The sequence below is a fragment of the Dromiciops gliroides genome, chromosome 2 (genome assembly GCF_019393635.1).
Source record: "Dromiciops gliroides isolate mDroGli1 chromosome 2, mDroGli1.pri, whole genome shotgun sequence".
NCBI classification, from domain to species: Eukaryota; Metazoa; Chordata; class Mammalia; order Microbiotheria; family Microbiotheriidae; genus Dromiciops; species Dromiciops gliroides.
In genome coordinates this window covers 337995815-338018892 of record NC_057862.1, presented here as the reverse complement: position 1 = coordinate 338018892, position 23078 = coordinate 337995815, and positions in this window count along the sequence as shown.

The window sequence follows — 23078 nt, the reverse complement described above, 5'->3', positions numbered from 1 at the left end:
GTCAAGTGTTAAATCAGAAAGTTTTAGTCAAGTTAAAGAAACTGTCCAGTGAGGAGTACCAGAGAGGAACAAAAGAAAAGAGTATCTCTCTTTGCAGATCTATTTATCCGTCCCTCTCCTACCTTCTTTCATTTCAACCTTCCTCTAAATTGACCATGTCATTAGAGAAATTAGACTAGTAGGAGAAAACATATCCATCTGGAAGCTTGTAGACTCATACAGAGGACAAAGGAAGAAAATAAAAGGAAGCACTACACTTCTGATCTCCCATTTATTTGGGAAGTAGACATGCCTTGGCATATGATATCTATATTTGTTTTTGTTTTTTTTTTCTTTCATGGTCTTAGGTAAATGGGCATTCTGAGACTAGAAAGTATAGGAGATCTGACAAGTTAGGGTGTTGACAAATTTAGGGAGCTTGACTTACTAAGTGCAGAGAGAATTCCTGGCTGTGGACTCAAGAGGCACATATTCTTGGAGCCAAGCAGAGAATTCCACCTACAAGAATTTGATCAGAACTCTAAGAAGGAAGAAACGGACTCCCATAACCACAATATCTGTTGTTGTCTATATATCCTTTTGCTATATGTTTTGTCTACATGTATGCTCACTAACGTTTTATCTTAATTGAAAAAGTTTGAAAATACCAAAGATCTCAGGAAAAACAAAACTCAGAGACCTTGAACATAAACATATAAATCAGCAGGGAAAGCCTTAACAACAAAAGGAAACTGGTTATATGTACCTTCAGATACATACATACATATATATATATATATATATACACATATACATACATATATATACACATACATATATATACTGAAAAACAAAGGAAAACACTCTAACACTTGAATAGATAGAAGATCCTGTGCAAGTAAGGAAAAATTGGTACCACAACATGCTGTTTCTGAGTGATTCAAAAGAGAAATGATAATTGTGAAAGTAGATTTTATGGCTTTGGATAGCAACAATAATGGGCAAGAGAAAATCTGGAATATACAATGGCACATCTCACCAAAGAAATGAGAGAACAATAGATTGGGAATATACATATACAGAAGTAAAGAACACTCTAAAAGAAGAAAAGTAAAAATCATTAACATGAAAAGAAAACATACTCACTCTGCAAGCATTACATGCTGATCTTCAAGACTGGACATAGAAAGACAACTTAAGAATCAAAGGTGTCCCAGAAAAACATGACAAGAAGAAAAGCCTGAATGCTACAATTAAAAAAAAATAATAGGGGGCAGCTAGGTGGTGCAGTGGATAAAGCACTGGCCTTGGATTCAGGAGGACCTGAGTTCAAATCCAGCCTCAGACACTTGACACTTACTAGCTGTGTGACCCTGGGCAAGTCACTTAACCCTCACTGCCCTGAAAAAAGAAAACAGTAGAAGAAAAAAAAAATATATATATATATAATAAATATCAATAGAAATAAGTCACAGGTTGCTTCTAGGGAAAGACAAATCAAGGCTGAAATCTCAGAAAGAACTAATTATTAAAATTTAAAATTCATTTCCAAAATAAATTCTGGAAGTAATCAGGAGAAAGGAAATTCAAATAATGAGAATATTCTACATCTACAAGATAATGCAGGAGGGAATGGAATAATATGTTCCAGAAAGCAATAGAACTCAGGAAGCAGTAGAGGATGACCACTCCTTAAATCTGAGTTTAACCATAAATGAAAGAAAATGGACATTCAAAATAAATAGGTATTTGAACCATTTTCAGAAAAATAAAATGAAGGTATTATTTGTTTCTTGAACACATAGGACAACAGTAATACAAGGAGAATTAATAAATCCAAGGAGAGCAACAGAAGTAGGAGAGAGAGAGAGAGAGAGAGAGAGAGAGAGAGAGAGAGAGAGAGAGAGAGAGAGAGAGAGCAATAAAAGACTTTCTTCTAAATGTATACAAGAATACAAGAATAAATGCAGAAGTCTGGTGGAGGTCAAAGTGAAGAGAGGCTGGCTGGGACATTAAGGAAGGAACAAAATAACAGTCTACCTATAGGTGGATCAAGGTTTTTTCTAGGGCTACAATAAAACATGGAAGAATACATGAAAGAGAAGGAGGAGAAGAGGCGGATAAGGAAAAATGTGTGAAGCACATGGGTAAAAACAAGGACTAGCAATGAAGGGGGACCTTTCTGTTCTCAGTAAAAGAGCCTGTGAGTGAGGAAGAGAGGGAAGGAATGAAAAAAGCAAGAAAGGAGGAAGGACTTGCTTTGGTGATGCAAGGGGGTTCCACTGATGAATATCCCTATTAGTAAAGAAAGATCTTCTGTGAAGTGAGATGAGAACTTTAAACTGGGTGTGGTTGGGTAGATTTTGTGATTGAAAAGTTCACTGGAGGGGGCAGTGAGGTGGCACAGTGGATAGAGCACTGGCCCTGGAGTTAGGAGGACCTGAGTTCAAATCCGGCCTTAATCCCAATTGCCTCACCAAAAAAAAAACAACGTTCACTGAACCTATCAGGAAAGAGATTGACAAAGTGATTTGGGGGGAAGGCAATAATGTGCAGTTATAGGTCAGTGATGACCTGTATGATAAGGGATGTGGTGGGAGGTAGGGGGACATGGAGTAGTGTCCTCTCTGAAGATCTGTCATTCTTCTGTGATTGAGGTACAATGGAAAAGGGAAAACTATGAAAGAAGCTCTCCAATATTGTGATAGAAATGACCTAGAGGGGAGAACCTGGAATGGATTATCAGGGAAATTTTGATTGCAAGAGAAACACAGAGAATGAAGGAAGATTAGATAACTGAGTTCATCAACCATAGAATACAGATCTTGAGTATACAGAAATGGGGTATAGATAATGAAGAGAGTAAATTAAATCATTTCTGGAAAGGGGAACAAAAATGCAATAAAAATACCTGATGAACAGAATTCGTTGAAGGGGAGAAGAGGGAGAGACAGAAAGAGGGAGAGAGAGGGAGGGAATAATGGGGAAGAAGCAGAGAGAGGACATGTCCTACTTACAGTTCCTCCTTCCTGAAAGTGCTTTCCTCTCTTCCTAGAATGCTCATAAAATTTTTCTTAGGTGTAATTTTCTTTTGGGTTCCAATGTTTTGTATATGTAGAGGCATTTCTCTGCATGCAGGTCTAGTCAGTCAACCAACTATAATTCATTTAGTACCTACTAGACACTGTGTAAAGCAATGGGGATACAAAGAAAGGTTAATAATAATGACAATGATGACAATTATAATAATGATGCTGTTGATAATGATAACACTACTACTAATAATATCTCTGCTCTCAAGATTCTCACAGTCTAATGGGAGAGACAACATGCAAATAACTATATACAAATGAGGTTAAAAAAAAGAATAACATGGAATTTTAGAGTGAAGATTAAGAAGTGTGACAAAAGGTCAGACTGGTCACTTTATAATAAAATAACCTGGAAGCAAGGGGTAGCTAGGTGGTGCAGTGAATAGAGCAGTGCCTGGATTCAGGAAAATTTGAGCTCAAATCTAGCCTCAGGCACTTACTAACTATGTGACCCTAGGTAGGAAATTTAACCTCTATTTTCTTCAGTTTCTTATCTGTCAAATGGAGACACACTAGAGAAGGAAATGGCAAACTAATTCAGTATCTTTTCCAAGAAAAACCCATGGGCAAAAATCCATGGAGTCATGGAAATGACTGAACAACACCTTGTAATCAATATTATTATGCATGTTAATAATCATTAAACCTCACTAAAGAAAGTACTTCATGTGGTCCCAAGCATGAAAACTTTCTTTTCCTAAAAATATCAACATAAAGATGCTATTTACCTGTTGTCTGTGTTTCTAATGGATGATGGATGATTTACCCTCAAAATACAAAAGTTTTTCTGTCATTAGCACTAAAACCTTTGTATTATATATGGAGAATGTCAAAAGGCATAAAATAAATGGAAAGAATGAAATTGTTTTCTATTGAATTAATGGCTCTGTGATAAAATTCCTTTTCTAACAGGTAATATATATATATATATATATATATATATATATATATATATATATATATAGTCAGTGTTATCATTTCAGTTACTGATAATTACACTTCACTAAGAAATCATAAAAATGAACAATTCATATGTGTTTTCTTGACAGAGGGAAGCAGAGTATGTTAAAAAAAGACTGAATATGTATGTTAGAGCGGCTGGATATATTGGCAGGAATTCTCATTTGTCATATGAATGGTTCTGTTGCTTGCAATAACAGAGTGGATGCTTCAATAAATAATAATAAATATGCTTTTTAAAAAATCCAATCATGGTTATTTGTTTCAAAATGTATTCTTTTCAAATGATATTATCATTATGATTTTTTGATACCATAATTGCTGCAAGAATAAATTTCTTATTTCCTACCTTTTCCTACTCTGAATTTATGAAATGAACAACACACTTTTCTACATGTGTGTGGGACACATACAATCAGAGCTAAAAAAATCTAGCCCTAGCATCTTCCCCATCTACATGCAATAAGGAATGAAAATCATGATCCACTTCAAAAATTATGATTGGAAAAGCTTGAAATCTAGGAAAGAGAAAATACAAACCGTCAACCTGTGTTTGGTTTAACCACATTATTTGTGATACTTTCATTTAAATTTCTCCTTACCTTCCTTCCCACTTAAAGACCTTTGGGGATGAAATCTTTTAAGCTTTATCTCAAACCTGTCATCCTTGGAGATGGAACTTTGCCATATCACATGGCTATTAAGCATCAAAATTTATCATTGTCCTTTATTATTTCATTTTTTTGTTTTCTTTTAAATGAAAGAGAAAATGAGTAATGGCAGCTCAGAATATTAAAAATTATATCCCCACTGTATACATGGAGTACATAGAGATCTATTTTTCCTAATATCTAAGTTAGGGCCTTCAAAAGGCACTTGGTGGTACAATGCTTAGAGAAGTCGCTAAATCTCTGTTAAGCCCACTTCTCAATTGTAAAATGAAAATAATGATACCACCTACCACAAGACTATTATGTGAATTATATGAGATAATATTTGTAAACAATCATACAAACAAAAAACCACTTTGTACCATGCCTGGCAGATATTAGTTGCTATATAAATGTTTGTTCCCTTCCATCCCTTCTCAGTAGTACATTCCTGTCCTCAATGGTCCCCAGTGATTTGAGAAAGTTGCAATAGTTACCTAATCCCCTAACACACCCACACCCCTCCCAAGAAGTGACTTGAGAAGAACCTGGTACATAGTGTATTGTAAAATGCTACTCAGTCCAGTCTGACTCATTATGACCCTAACTGGGATTTTCTTGGTAAAGAGATTGGAGTAGTTTGTCATTTCCTTCTCCAGCTTGTTTTATAGATGAAACTGAGACAAACAAGATTAAATGACTTACCCAAGGTCATATAGCTAAATGTTGTTGTTGGGCACTCTTCATGACCCCATTTGGGGTTTTCTTGGCAAAGACATTGGAGTGGTTTGCCTTTTTCTTCTCCAAGTCATTTTACAGATGAAGAAAGTGAGGCAATCGGGGTGAAATGACTTGACCATGGTCACAGACCTACTAAGTATTTGAGGCCAGATTTAAACTCAGGTCCTCCTTAGTCCAGGCCCAGTGCATATCAAAACTGGCAATGAGCCTAATAATTTCCATTCCTTATTTTTTTAAATTAACTAACAAAATTTGATTCTATAGTAAAATGAATACAATTTATTTGTTCACTATCTCTTATATAGATTTGACATAAGGTCACAAATTATTGAGTTGCTTCTGTACTCCAGGCTCAATTCCATATTTTGCCTCCTTTCCCCCATAGTTGAGTAAAAAGAACATGAAGATTTAAAAGAAGAGGACCTATTTCAAATATTGGCTTTCTTTCTGTGTGATCTTCACAAGTCACTTTAACTTTGCAATCCTCAGTTTCCACATCTAAAAACTTGTTTGGTTAGACTAGCTAACTTCCAAAGTCCCTTTTACCCCTAAATCTAGGATTACTTCAGGAAGCCGATGAAGAAAGCACTTGGGCAAGAAGTAACATGGAGGAATGAAAAATGATCTGGACTGTGTATGATCCCAGACAAGTTTTCTAATATCATTAAGCCTCAGTTTCTTCATCTGAACACAGGAAATCACATATAAGGGAAATACTTTGTCAACCTTGAAGCTCTAGATTTAATGAGCAGTGAGACTAACAATTCCCTTGTTCCAGAGACTATACCACTCAATGTGATCTAATTTTGCTTTAGCATTCCTGGCTATTATCATATATCGTAATGATTCATATCGAGTTTACAATCCACTAAAATAAAGCATATGAGGGTTTTGTTTTTGTTTTTGTTTTTTGTTTTGTTTTGTTTTGTTTTGTTTTTACCATCTAGGTATCTTTATCCAGAATAGCAAGTTGTCAGAGTTGGAAAGTACCTCAGAGAACGTTCTAAGTTAAAACTGTATGTGAAAAAGAATTCACAAAATCCATCCTCATAACTTGGCCATTCAACATTTGCAAAGACTGAAGAATACCTCACTACCTCTGTAAATAATCTATTCCACTTTTATATAACACTATTTTTCATGAACTTTTCTGGATATAATTTTTGAAAAATAAAAATACCATTAAGGCAGCTAAATTTTTATTAACTATTCAAAAACAAAATAAATTTACAAAAAGATTCTGAATTTTCATGTAGCAAAAATATTATTAAATAGAAACTAATTAAGAGAGAAGTCCTCTTCAAAATAACTACAAAATAATAAAATATATGAAAATCAACATAATGAGGAAGACTCAAAATCTATAGGGCATTTACAAAAGTACTTTAACTTTAAAAAATATGTAATTAAAAGGATATTCATTGTTCAGGGTAGAAATATGTCAATATGATGAAAATTATAATACCATCCAAATTAAATTTTAGGTTTGTTATAATGATAAACTACCAAAGGGGTACTTTATGGAGGTAGACAATAATAATATTAAAATTATCTTGGAAGAACAAAATATAAAAAATATCAAGGGAAAGGTGAATAAAAATTATTAGTAAAGTGGAAATAGGACTTCAGGTATTTCATTGATGCATTGGAAAAAGCTGGAGGAAAATTTGAGTTAAAATTCTGTCTCAGCAACTTACTAGTTTTGTGACCCTACTTCAATTGAATTTTAACTATTTCATATTTTGTGAACATGTTTGTGTTTTTTTTTTGTTTAAAGATTCTCCTAACATCCATGGCTGTAAAAACTACCTTTTCTCTTTTTCTAACTTTTGATATTTAGATTATGTTTTCATTTTGAGTTTAATATGGTCTATGGTTTAAAATTACTCAACCCAATTTCTGTCAAACTTCCAATTTTCTGATCCGTTTTAATATAATATGGATTTTCCCCCTGAAATTACTTATCCTCATCCTTTTGGACACTTGGTAATTGAGATGGATCATTTTTGCTTGATATAGAAATGACTAAATGAATAAAATATATTTATTAGTGTTTTAGTATTTGGTAAGCAAAATGATGTGGTAAGTGATAGAGATATAACTATAAAGGGAAAGGCAGTTCCTGCCCTCAAAGAACTTATGTTTTGGTTAGTGGTGACAACATATTTAGGGGGAGCAGTTGTTCAGGAGGGGCACTTTGGTCTGAAAATTAACAGCATAGATGAGTAGGACCACAATGGAGTAGACTGACATGCCCCTTTTTGGTCTATTGGAAGAGTTTATTTGATAGAAGACAGTGAGGCAATAGAAAACAAAATGAAACATAACTGAGAACTGCCAATCAGAAGAAGACAGAAGTTCCAGTGCTGAAATTGTTAAATCTCCAGGGCATAATCTTAGTTTCAGGTGGCAAAACAGCTGGCCAGAAATTGGCCATGGAACTGCTTATTTACTTTGGTCCAGTGATTTATTTGTCAATTATTTTACATAATACCAAAGGGTTTTATTGATTATTATTTTATGCTATAACTTGAATTCTGGAATAGCAATAACTTGAATTTATAATATCACAAATTATGTAATAATAAGACAATATCCAGGATTGAACTAGCATTTTGAGATTTGCAAAGGACTTGACATTATTTTGTCTCATTGAATCCTCACAACAACCTAGTAGGGTAGGTAATATTAACCACCACCCCCCTCTTAGAAATGATCAGAGAGTGACTAAGAACTCACATGATTGGAATTTCACCGGAATAAGTCTCAACACCAAGGAGATCAAATTTCTCACGTTGAATTAGAGTGTCTAGTCATCTTGAATATTGGTTTGTTTGTAGCAAAATGCCATATATGAATAATAGGAAGAATGAATACAACTAAAGAACTCCTTTTGACTTAAGTCTTTTCTCTCAATAGGCAGAAGAAAACAATATACTATCTTAATTTCTTTAGGTTTTTACAGAGTATTTCATAATTTTTAGTAACAGTTTCTAGATTCCTTATGAAATTAGTGTTCTTTCTAGAAATAGAATTTGTTCTCCTGTGTATTATTTAAAATTGTTATTATTCATGAAATTTGGTAAATCTGATTGGTTTTTCTGTCAGGCCTTGAATGCTTGCCATAAGAAAACAGTAGACCTGTCTTTCCTTAGGTTGGATTCAACACGCATCACTACTCATTCTTCCTGCTCTCACACTTTCTTCACCTTTACCCTGATTTCTAATACATTACAAGATAAAATAAAATTCACTTGTAAATTCACAAAATCATTCCTTGAGGCAGAAGAAGCCACTTCCTCCTCAGAAGATCTAGCTCCCTCATTATACTTCTCTGAGTCTGAATGTCCTCATTCACCGAAAGAATGAGTGAATTTTAAGGACCCTTCTAGTAGGAATATTTGATACAGTGACAAGATGGGAGTCCTATTCAATTTTCTTGAAAAGTTATCAACAACATTCATTACCTGACAAGTCTAAAATACAAATTATAGGACTTTCAGACTGAATGCTTGATTCATTGTTATAGGATCAGAGGATCATAAATTTAGCTCTGTTAGAGATCTAGTCACAGACTCATGAAAAAGCTGGGAAATGACTTTAGAGATCTAGTTCAAACCTTTCTTATTACAAATAAGGAGATTGTGATCCAGGGTAGTAACAGTTAGGTAAGTGACTTGTCCAAAGTCACAGAGAACAGAGAGAATTTCATTGTACTGTCTCAACCTCAAGGTTTGTTGTGAAGACAGCAAGTCTTAAATGTTTACTCCTCAATCTTCTGCACGAAGCCTTTCCAAATCCCCTTAATTCCCATGTCCTCCCTCTAAGATTATCTCCGATTTATCCTTATATTTCTTGTTTGTACATAGTTGTTTGAATGTTCTCTCCCCATTAGATTGTGAGTTTCTTGAGAATATGGATTATGTTTTAAAGGGGTTTTTCGTTATTGTTCTTTATTTTGGGTTTTGGTTTTCTTTGGCACTTAGAATAGCCCTGGCACATAGTAGGTAATTAAAAACTATTTGACTCAACTTTACTTAAATGTCACCTGACTTCAAATACAGTACTCTTGACTACAAGCTTCATTGTGTATACAAAGGGTTTTTCTGTGTTTATAATATAAACATAACATCATTGTTCATTCAACCCATTAACCACTATATTTTATTTCTCAAAGCTTTTACTGAATTGTTTAAAGAGGCTTAGTGAGGGCAGCAGGAGATAGATGATCAGATTTTTTTTAAAGTCCAAAACCTAATAGAGTTCTAAGGATAACCAGAAACACTAGCACCAAAGCAAAGAAATATGCCTAGCCCTCCCTTTTCCTCCTTCCACACACAGCCCTAAGGCTTCCCTTTTAAACATTTATTTTCTTCTTCAAGGCTGTCCTTGATATGATTTGAGGGGGAGAATCAAGAAATTAAAATTAACAAGATGAATAAATCTAAGAAACTTTGGTTTTTAAAATCTCAAAAACAGTGCTATTTAATGGTTACTTCAAGTTATTAGATGAGGAAGAAGATTTTTGTAAAAAAAAAAGGAATTCCATTTAAATGCATTGATTTGATTACCCCTTGTTTATAATGTTATTTAATGAAAAAAAAATGACACATCAGTCAGAACTTCTACTTTTTTTTTTTTTAATAAGACATGTATTCTGGACTAGAAGTCAGAAAATTTGGGGTCTAGTTCCACTTCTCTTGTTGACTTTCTCTATGACCTTGATTAAGTTACTTAATCCCTTCTAACACTCTGATTCCTAATTTATAAGACTAGTACCTTGTAGTATAGTCCCTAAGGCCCTTTAAAGTTCTCTATATATATTTATGACAAACCGTAACTTTACTCTTTTAAAATGACATAATGGTTTCATTACTGTATTTTAAATTTCTAACATATAAGATAAATGGTGTCAATGGCCCTAGGACATATCTATGTTTTATTTGACACTGTGTCCTTGGTCAGGTGTGGGAGCAACAATTTTAATGATTGTTTATATGGGAAAATGTGATTAACTTTACAAGAGTTTCTAGGAACATAATGAGGGACAACACACACACACACACACACACACACACACATGCAGAACAGTATTTTAAAAGGTGTAACCAAAAGTTTTATATAATGAAAAGATGTTTAAAAGCAATAACTTGTCATTTTATCCCAGATTTCTTCTAATCTAACACCAACATAAGATAAAATGTCTATTGGGAATGATAACTAGGTATCATTAATCATGCCACAGAAAAGGTACATGGTAGAGTAGAAAGAGTGCTAGCCTTCTGTTCAAGAAGGCCTGGGTTCAGATTCTACCTCCTTTGAATATTGACTATGTGTGATTATGGAGAAGTTACCTACATTTTCTGATCCCTCTTAGAAAACTAAGACAAAAAGTTACAGATGAGCTACTGATATGATTCAGCAAAAGAGTTTCTAACTAGGAGTTCCCCACATTGATTAAGTAGTGAACTCACAATTAATTATTTTAGAAAAGCATACCACTGTAATTGGTCCTTGCACTGGGATGAAGTTTAGTGGCAATATCCAGAAGATATATAGGATAGGAAAAGGTCATCTTAATTGTTGGCAATGAGGTAGCCAAAGAAAGGAGACAGGCAGGAGGGACAGAGAGAAAGCAAGAGCAGGAGAAGATTAAGAGGGATGATTTTGAAAGGCAATCCACAAATGTCAGATCTGATAATTACATTGGGAATTTGTTTTTTATAATTGAGGAAGAACATGAGTGAGATGAAATGACCAAAAGAAAAATCACATCCATGTTTAGTGCCAGAGTGTTAGAACTTAAGTTTGCCAATTTACCATCTACTGTACATTCTACTATGCTTTCTCTTAGAAACTCATATTCTTATAAAACTCAAATCTCCCAAAACTTGAAGAATGACCTCTTACTGGTGCCACTACTTGCTCCAATAGCCTAAGTTCCTCTGAGATTCCATACTCATTTGAGAATTGGCAGGCAGATAATTTGATATTTTTAGAAAAAAAAGGTGGCATGTAAAGATAATAGCAGATGTCCTCAAAACAACACCAGATGTAGCTTTTTTCCCACACATTCCTCTATTTTAGTGCATGGACACTTAGCCATTCACTTTGAAGATGAGTGAAAGTCCCTGAATGATTAGTTTATACCTGCATTGTGAGTTTGGTAGAATATTACATTTGAACACTCTTCAAAATGAATATGTATGGTGCCTATGCATAATATGCATATTTAAAACATATTCACATAAGATACATACATGCTTATATTTAAGAAACTTATTATGCATGTATATATCTATGTAAAGATACTTATATCACAAGGCAGCTAAGTGACACAGATAAAGTGCTAGGCCCAGAGTCAAGAAAACCTTAGTTCAAATTTGGCCTCAAACACTTATTAACTGAGTGACTCTGGAGAAGTCACTTAACTTCTGTTTGCCTCAATTTTCTCAACTTAAAAATGGGAATAATAATGGCACTTACCTCTCAGGGTTATAAGGATCAAAGGGATAATATTCATAAAGCTCTTAACACAGTTCCTGGCACATGATAGGTGCTGTATAAATGCTTATTCCCTTCCCCTCATATACATACATGCACACCCATTTAATATATTTGCATATGTATGCATAAACATATTTGATTGCAAAACAAGTTTTTATTTATGTTTATACATACAAACATAGGAAAAGTATATTATAGAAATCTAGTTTAACTTTTGAAATCTACAATCTCTCCCTATCTGTAATAAATAGGCTTTCTCTTAGAAACTCATATTCTTATAAAACTCAAATCTCCCAAAACTTGATGAATGACCTCTTACTGGTGCCACTGCTTGCTCCAATAGCCTAAGTTCCTCTGAGATTCCATACTCATTTGAGAATTGGCAGGCAGAGAATTTGATATTTTTAGAAAAAAAAGGTGGCATGTAAAGATAATACCATGTATGTATGTATAAATATAAATAAAAACTTGTTTTGCAATCAGATATGTTTATGCATACATATGTAAATATATTAGATGGGTGTACATGTATGTATATGAGGGGAAGGGAATAAGCATTTATACAGTACCTATCGTGATACCAACAGCATATCAAGGCAGCTGGTATTAACTTCACTGTCATGGTAAGAAGCAGCAGATAGTGGCAGCAGATAGTTCATGGGAGAGGAAATGATCCTTTCAGACATGGAAGAAGGATCAGAGAAGTAATTAAAATTTGGCAATAAAAAAAATGATGAAACTGATGGATGTATGAGTTGTGTCCAGAGCTTTGGTTTCTAAAAGTTCTTTTCCCAACAAAATTAGCACACGGTTTCTTGAAATCAAATCAATTATTCAATAAGCACTTAATTAAGTTCTTATTATTTTTTGCTAACAGAGGTAGACACTGATGATAGAAAGACAAAAGTAAAGCAGTCCCTTAAAGCTGACATTTTAATGGGGGAAGAGAGCTGAAAACATACACATATAGATGTATATGCAAAGCACAAACTAAGCAGATCCAAGGTAACTCTGGAGGGGAAGGCTCTAGCAAGTAGGAGGACCAGAAAAGGCCTCCTGCCTTAATGTAATGTAGATTTCATTATCTCCATATATAAAAAAGGCCAAAATAAGTAGGTTCTTAAAGTACCACAGAATCTCTTTAAAGTACTGGAATTAGTGGGATGCCTTTCCAAATATATCATGTTTTTATTGAATAAAGTTGTTATGTTTTAAGAGACAGGATTTGACCTACACTATAACTAAATCCATGGGATAGGTAATAAAAAAAGAAAAAAAATGATTTCCTTGTACTTTATAAACCTCAAGAATGGATGGAATAAAAGTGAATACCATATCAGATTACATGAGATGATATTCCCTAGGCTAAATAGGTTCATAGGATTTATCTAAAGAAGTCAGTTCTGTAATTCTATGGAACAAGACCCAGTAGCACCAGATAGCAAAGGAAAGGAAATACCTACCCATGGCTTTTGAAGCACCTGTAATCATAGGTATGAGTACATTTATAGTTTTCTCAGCAGATTTGACCAATCTCTTCTAGATAAGAAATCAATTAGAAATATATAGAATTTTTTATGAAGGCAGGGCAAATAACTTTCATAAGAAACATATAAAGACTGACATTTCCTATTTTACTTATTTAGTGGAGGATTTGTCCTCAATCACCTCTCTGCTTCCTATTCATGACTGCTCCTGTTAGAGTGGCTGAGACTGTGAAGGAATACATAGCAGTAATTAAACAATCACATCTTTCATAGAATTTTTTTTTTACTTACTATGTGGGAAAGAATTAAATTATTGGAGGATTGAGAAATATATTTTTGTTAAAACAATGAATTTACTTAGTTAATTGATTACTTTCATGGCAAAGAAAGGTTATGTGTGCTTAACATACAGGGTGACAATTGTTTAGACTGAATACAGCCTTTGACCTCTTTCATGAAACTATTAAATAATCAAAATCATACTAAGAGCTATGTTTGTGATATTCCTTGCCTCATTATACAGGGAGAACATTTGCTCTAATTTTTGTATAACATTCTGCAAACTCAACTTTTGTTTTCACAGCCCACGGAAGCTTCACAAGGAATGTTCCTTAGAATAACATTTACTGTCTTAATAGAAATATGCAAAGCATTTTTATTTAAAATGAACTTTTATCTCTATCCCAAACAGAGGTTTATCAGCAATGATTCATATGGAAAAGAGTTTCTATTAGGAAATGAGAAATACTATTGCTTTAAAAAAATCCCAAAATAATACTATTGGATCCAGCAACAATTATATTGCTTGAATCCAGGCATGGTTTATTTCTAAATCCTTTGCTTAGCTGCAATTGCTTTAATGTTTGCCAAAGGAAAATGTTAAAATATTAATAAACCAGTAACCTATTCCATGACAGTGAGTCACTTGTTTGAACTTTGAGTTCAATCACAGAGGGGGAAAAAAGAACTAAAATTTAATATAAATACGGAAATGGAAGCAGATATATTATGAAAGAAGAAATATCAAGTCATAGAATTCCCCACTGCTTACAGTAGCAACAAGTCCACCTTTAGCAAAAATAAAGGGAGTGCCTCACAAATAAGATAAAAAAATTGACAAAAATGAGAAAATGGGTGGTTTAAAAAAACATTTGCAATATCTATGCATATAAAATGAGTCCCTTTTAATCAAAAAGAATAGAAAGCATATTTTAGAATAGTTTATTACAGAAACATTATATATATATATCATTATCTGAGAAGAACATATGTAAAACAGTAAATTCTGTACAACCGCTGTAAATGCTACGCTTTAATGAAGAGAACATTAGCATTCTGTTAAAAATGCATACAAGAGTAAAATATACATTCTGTACTTATTGGCCCTTGTAATTATGTAATTGATTATATTCATGTAATTTATTCATAACAGTAAATGAAAAATTAGATAACTTTTCTATGGAGGGGGACTTTTGAACATATTGCACACTCAAACTTAACTACAATTACAGTATCTGTGATTTATGTAACTGCTGTGGAATTTAGATGGTTTTTCCTGTTCTCTGTTTAAATAACACTTGATATGTCTGATCATTTCCTCCAAAATTTTTTCTGTTTACAAAAAAACAAACAACAACAACAACAAAAGGCATTAATTTGGTATAAGCAAACTGTGACATTATCGAAATATACAGGCAAACATAGAGATGTGATCATAGTTAAATGAGCTGCTGCAGAATCATAGAAGTTGTAAGCTCTTAATGAATAATTACTCTAACCTGACTTCTCTACAATGCCCCCAACAAGGGTACAATGAGCCTTTGTGTAAAGATGCCTCAAATAAGGAAACCTACTCTTTGTACAGATAGCTCTTCTCATTACTGAATAGTTGTAACCATTAAGAAGTTTTCCCTTCCTTATTTCAAGTTGAAATCTGCCTCTTTGTGACTTCTACCAATCACCCCAACTCTGATTTCCAGAGTCAAGCAGAACAAGCCTAATACCTCTTTCAAATGCAACTAGTCTTTTAGCTATAAATAATTTCAAGCACTTTGTCCTCAATTTTAAGGAAATAATTCTTTCGGCTTGAGTTTTCCTGGTAATGGCTGTGTAATTTAAAATTCTAAATGTGGGTTCTAATCTGTTCTCCCAGTTTTGGGCGAAACTGACTAAAATCACTGATAAAATGAGTTTAGGTTTTTAAGGGTTTATTGAAAGATAGAAAGAGAAAGATTGAGAACAGAATTCCTACAGCCTGGCAATCCTATCTTTCCTCAATTTTCCTGTGAAGAACTCAGGAGTCTCCGCATTGCCACCACGGTGAAGTCAGAAACCAAAAAGCCACCTCACTCTCTGCGCAGGCTCCCCTACCTCCTTCCAGGCCCCAGAAATGCGAGGTTCTTCAAGCTGGTTGGTTGACTGGGCCAGAAGTTCAAAGTTTTTTTTAGATTCTGAGAACCATGCTTAAGTACTCTCAAGTACCAGCCAGATGTGCTTAGAATCTAGTCAACTACTAATCCAGTCAAATCATCCAGTAATCCACTCAGGTGGGCTCCTGAGTATCTGCCAAATTTCATCTATCACATTCCATTATCTTGACATGGCTTTAATTCCATATTTCACTTTGCACATGAAGGTATGACTTGTATATTGTCATAATGACAAAAATTCATATGATGAATTGACAAAGTTTTCAATGAATTCCTTCATATTCCCTATCTATATTCTAAAGATGAATGGAGGGAAATGTATACTGCTCTTCCCCTGGTCTTCCCTACCTCTTACTCAAAGGATCAGTGCTGTTTATCCCTTGGACTGACAGTTTGTGCTGAGATTCATGTAGAATCAAAACTGCTCACAGTATTCCACAATCAGGAATCTTCTCTAAGTGTCAGCTGTGAGCTCATGTTAAGACCCAGACCTCCTCAACCTACCTTTATCTATCTATCTATCTATCTATCTATCTATCTATCTATCTATCTATCTACTGAAGCCTGTTTGAGAGAATAGCAAGTATAAATTCTGTTAATTCAGGAACAAGGAAAAGGAAGAAATGGAAGAAAGGTAGAGAAAATAAGAAGGGGTGACTTAGAATCACAATCAGACCTTGCTTAGCTTTAAGATTTTCCACAAATAACCATAGCACCCTGCCTATGACAAGAAAGACCAGGCTTTCAACCTGAAAGTATTATGCCACCCAAGATCTAAGTCATAGACTATGAAGAATCACAGAAGTACATGCTCCAAACATGGGATATCATCTAAATGTTCTTCTTCCTTAGCATCTTTCCCAAGCTTCTCTATGTCTAGAGACTGAACATTTGTATCAATGATACCCTCTAACATCACAGGACCCCCAACTACTTGTGGTACTTCCTCAGATATGGCTATCAGATTCACACCTCTTGCTCCCTAATCCATCTGATTCAGAACTATCATCCTCTGAGGGAAAATAACAAAGCAAAACAACAACAGTAAAAACCCATCACCCTAATACGTGCCATTTCAACGTGACTACACTTTTGTTGCTCTCCTCTTCTGTTTTTCCTTGATATTGAACCCTTGGGAATACTTACATCATTCATAAATTCTCTTTCATCTTGGATTTCTTCTTTTTCTACCTTCTTCCACAAATCTGACCTTAGATACTTTACACTTACTAGATCAGGAAGTCTGCAATACTGGCCCCTCTCTCTAGAGCAGGTTGCTTCTTCACATTAATATCTGTTATACTATGTGGAGAAATTTGGAAATATCTTTCTCTCTGTTGAAACATATAAATATTTCCTCTGCCACTATCACTCAACAATTACTCCACACTTTGGTTAAATTACATCAGTCTACATTTCTATTTTTTATTTTGTTGTTGTTTTTATTTATTTTAAAATTAATTAATTAATTTTAATTTTTCTTAATTACATATAAAGATATTTTTTGAGTTCCAAATTTTTCTCCCACCCTCCTTTCTCTCCTGCTCCTGAAGCCAGTAAGAAATTTGATATAGGTTATACATTACAATTCTGTTAAACATATTTCCACATTAATCAGAACAAACAAATGCTCTCCCCCAAATCCCTCCAAATCCCTTCAAACAATTCCATATGACAATTCCTGGAGCAGCAGAACCCACAAAAGGACAGGGTGAGATAATTGTCCAGTCAAAGACAGCTTAGACGTTCAGCAGGAAAGGTCTGTTGTACTGGGGTGAAAGTGGAGAGCAGATCTGGGCCACACTACACAGACCTAGCCCCAAGCCCAGAGAATCAGGCCTTCAGACCCCTGTAATTTGCTGAGGCAGCAGCTACTTCTGGAATTCAACTTATTGACTGGGGAGGGCATCAAGCGGTTGGCTGGGGGGGATTGGGGGGGTCTCTGGTCTCTGCTGGTACTTAGGTGGAACTCTGTTGTGTTGCCGTGCTCAGAAACAGGAAGCAGTCTCCAGTGGTGGCCCAGATGGGGGAGGGGCACAGGCCTGCCATAGCTTGCAACCACAGTGAAACAGAATTCTATCCCCAGGTTAAAGAGCAAGAAGGCCTGTGGTTATTTATAGATCAGAGCACAGGACAGGGAACATGCCTCTCCTTAAATCATAACACTGTGGACCCCCTGAAGCTTGGGACAGTACATCCTGGAAGCAGTGCCCCACTTTAAGGAGTTAAAAGTCAAGAAATAGGCTAGGAAAATGAGCAGACAGAAAAAAAACCAACAACTTTAGATCATAGAAAGTTTCTTTAGTGGGGGCAACTAGGTGGTCCAGTGGATAAAGCACTGGCCCTGGGATTAGGAAGGACCTGAGTTCAAATCTTACCTCAGACACTTTACACTTACTAGTTGTGTGACCTTGGGCAAGTCACTAAACCCTCAGTACCCCATCAAAAAAAAAAAAGAAAGGAAGAAAGAAAAAGAAAAAAAGAAAGAAAAAAATTGGTAACTTTTGAAAAAAAACACATCCAATAGAGTAGCAGAGTCAGAAACCAGCTGGCAGGAGTATGAAGAGTAAGTAGTAAGAAAGTGAAATTTAATAAAGAAGAATACTTATAGCATGACAACTGGAGATTACTATATAATAATTTAAAGATTTTAAAGAATAATTTTAAAATTTTAAGGATGGAAGAGGACTGAACTTGTCTGTAGGTGGCAGAGTGAGAAAGAAATTGAATATTTCAGGGCAAGAAAGGGGAAAACAAATACAGGAAAGAAGAAACACAGATCAAGAATACAATTTGAGCAGTAAGATTTGACAAGCAGAAAGCTCACCTCTTCCTGAGAGATTTGAGTAAGCAACCAGAGGACAGGCAAATATGTAAATTGGTTTTAAACTAGGGAAATGTGAATGTCCTTGATGTTTTCAATAAAGTAGGAACAAATTATCTGATGCAGGTAGAAGGAGGATGTCATATGAGGCATCAGGAGATGAACTAAAATTTGGCATATTCATGGAGTCATGGTAGGGAATCAATCAGGAAAGACCAACAACATTTCTCTAAAGACTGAAGGTCCGGGGCAGCTAGATGGCACAGTGGTTAGAGCACCGGCCCTGGAATCAGGAGTACCTGAGTTCAAATCCGGCTTCAGACACTTAACACTTACTAGCTGTGTGACCCTAGGCAAGTCACTTAATCCCAATTGCCTCACTAAAAAAACCCCCCAAAAAACAAAAAAACAAGACTGAAGGTCCAGGTGAGATTTGATCATATGAATTCAAAACGCACCAAGTTAGCAGAATTGTATGATTTTTCTAGGTGCACAGATGGTTGTTGTTGAAGTCACTTCTTGCTGAAGGACTGACAATGTGAATTATGGAAATATAAGATATCAAGGGTATCACAGGTGAATTGGTTAAGTACGGGGTCAAGACTGAGAAGGATGAGAAGAAAGGTCAGAGAAAAGGAAGTAGACTGAGTGAATAGGAAGAGCTAGAGGAGTAAAGGCTGTAACAATATTAAAGGATAACTTTGTGGGATTGAGGAAAGTTATAAATTAAAAAGAGATATTTTGATTAGAGACTGAGATGTTTCTGAATTGTACATTATAGAGATGACACAATTTTGGGTTGATGATGAAGCCTATTGTGGTAAAAAAGTGAAAGTTTTTAACAGTAGGTTAGCGATAACTTAAAGACACCAGTATTTTGAAGGACCACCCTTTTGGGGAGGAGACCATGACAAACCACCAGTGCATCTGCTAAGCACTCCACTTCTGGGGTGTGAGCTTAAAGGCAAGGAGAGAACGGAAGTGATGTCTCTTTTTTGCTCTCCTCGCCCGCTGGCTTGCTCTGCACACACAGACGCTGATTCAGGTTCGACTCAGGTGGTCCTCCATAACAGCACGTGCTTGACACGGTTCTCAACCTCAGAGGTGGCCTTGGGTTTTTGGTGAGTTCTATACGGAATATAGACTAAGCTTAGATCTAGGACTATTTATTTGTATTTCTACTTTCCTATCTCTCTAATCAACATCACCTTGTTTTGTTGGCTAAGTAATTCCCAAACAATAAGAGCTCTAACTAAAGCTCAGAGGCTTCTTTCACTTACTGGTCTGGGAGATATATAAGAGAAAGGTTAAAAGGGAGTTTAATGCTCTTGTATCCAATTTTAAATCTCACACTATATAAAGCCATCGTATGGTGAATGAGTACACGTGGAGACATTGGTAATTAAGAATGAAAAACTGGGAGTCCGGGGTTTTAGGATCATAGGAAATGAATAGTTACTTCTCTTAGGATGAGAACTGGTGTTCAAGTGAAAAGGAAAAGAGAATCAAGTACCTGTTATTTTGGGACATCTGCAAAGGCCATATTCATGTCAAAAATCAACAATCTCTCTATCTTCATCTGGTGACTTAGTTTACCTTCAAGGTGCCGATGTTTTAAAGAAAAAAAGAAAACTTTCTCACCCACCTAACTAGAATAGAACTCTCATTTTCCCATTCATTTGTATCACAGGTAGGATTTAAAGCCAACCCATTTGACCCCAAAGCCAGTGCTCTTCATGTTTGGGGTTAAACCTGACTGTGATGATACCTTTATCCAGTTTCACTAAATCTCTTTTTTAAATGTCTAGTTATGGATGGTGGTGAGAAACCTAGAAGTTTTCTAAGGTCTTCCAATTTTTCCTCAGAAACAACATTAAGCTGCTAAATTGATTCTGGAGCTTCAGAACCTACAAATCTATGGAATAAAAAAAATATTCCCACTTAAGATAACCTAGAAAGAATTCAGAAAAGGTCTGTATCACTTGGGTAAAAGAGGAGCATAGCATAGCACAGTGGTTGTCTAGGAAAGCCAGTGGAAGTGGAAGGCACTTAGACACAGCACAGAGCAACTGCTGAGGATACTCCATCCTGGATTGATTGGCTAATGGTAGAGGAGGCAAGAAAACCAAATTAACAGCATCAAAAATGAAAAGGGTGAACTCACCACAAACTAAGAGGAAATTAAAGCAATAATTAGGAGCTATTGTGGCCAACTATATGCTAATAAATTTGACATTCTTGATTAAATGGATGAATGTTTACAAAAATATGAACTGCCCAGATTAACAGATGAGGAAATATAAACCTTAAATAAGCCCATTTTTGAAAAGGAAATTGAGCAAGCCATCAATGAACTCCCTAAGGAAAAATCTACAGGGCCAGATGGATCTACAAGTGAATTCTACCAAACATTTAAAGAACAATTATTTCCAACACTATACAAACTATTTAAAAAAAATAGGTGAAGGGATTCTACCAAATTCCTTTTATGAGACAAATATGGTCCTAATACCTAAACCAGGAAGAGCAAAACCTGAGAAAGAAAATTGTAGACTAATTTCCCTAATGAAAATGCATAAAAATCTAAATACAATATTAACAAAGAGATTTCAGCAATTTTTCACCAGGATAATACACTATGACAAGTTATGATTTATACTTGCAAGTATGGTTCAGTATTAGGAAAACTAACATAATTGACCATAGCAATAACAAAACTAACTGAAATCATATGATTATCTGAATAGATGCAGAGACAGCTTTTGACAAAATACAGCACACATTCCTATTAAAAACACTAGAGAGCATAGGAATAAATGGATCTTTCCTTAAAATGATAAACAATATCTATCTAAAACCATCAGCAAGCATTATATGTAATGAGTATAAGTTAGAATCATTCTCAGTAAGATCAGGGGTGAAACAAGGATACCTGTCATTCCCACTATTATTCTACATTGTACTAGAAACGTTAGACTTAGCAATAAGAAAATAAAAAGAAATTGAAGGAATTAGAATAGGCAAGAAGGAAACAAAACTACCACTCTTTGCAGATGATATGATGTATACTTAGAGAATCTTAAAGAATAAACTAAAAAAAGTACTTGAAAAAATTAACAATTTTTGCAAATTTGCAGGATATAAAATAAACCCACATAAATCATGAGCATTTCTATATATGACCAACAAAGCTCAGCAGAAAGAGATAGAAAGAGAAATTCCATTTAAAATAACTGTAGATGTTATAAAATATTTGGAAGTCTGTCTGCCAAGGAAAACCTAGGAACAACATAAACACAATTACAAAATACTTTTCAAACAAATAAAGTCAGATGTAAATAAATGGGAAAATATAATTTGCTCATGGGTAGGTTGAATTAATATAATAAAAAATAATAATGCTACCTAAATTAATTTACTTACTCGGTGCCATACCAATCAAACTACAAAAATTAGTTTATAGAGTTAGAAAAATAATAACAAATTCATGTGGAAGAACAAAAGGTAAAAAATATCAAGGGAATTAATGAAAAGATTAAAAATACAAAATGCCTATGGGTAATAGATCTAAAACTATATTATATATAGGTATATTATGTCTATATATTATATATTATACATATATAGACACATACATACACACATATATATTATACATATAAAATAAAGCAGCTATCATCAAAGCTAAGAGATAAAGAGGTACATCAGTGGAATAAGTTAGGCACACAAAATACAGAAATAAATGAATATAGCAATTTGTTTGATAAATTCAAAGATGTCAGCTTCTGGGATAAGAACTCACTATTTAACAAAAACTGCTGGGAAAAAGGGAAAAATATGGCGGAAACTAGGCATTGTCCAACATTTCACACTATGTACCAAAATAAGGTCAAAATGGGTACATGATTTAAACATAAAGAATGATACTATAGGCCAATCAGAAGAGGAAGGACTAGTTTAACTGTCAGATCTATGGAGAGGTGAATTTTTTATAACCAAACAAGAGATAAACAACATTATGAAATGCAAAATGGAACAATTTTATTACATCAAATTTAAAAGGGGTTGCACAAACAAAACCAGTGCAACCAAAATTAAAATGAAATCAGAAAGCTAGGAAACAATTTTTACAGCCAATGTTTCTGATAATGGGACCATTTCTAAAATATATGGAGAACTGAATCAAATTTCTAAGAATATAGGTCCTTCCCCAATTGAAAAATTGTTGGATATGAATAGGCAATTTTCAATGAAGAATTTAAATCTATCTACAAACATATGAAAAAATGTTCTCAAACATTAATGATTAGAGAAATGCAAATGAAAACTTCTCTGAGGTATATTAGATAATATGACAAAACAAGAAAAAAGAAAATTGATAAATGTTGGAGAAGATGTAGGAAAATTAG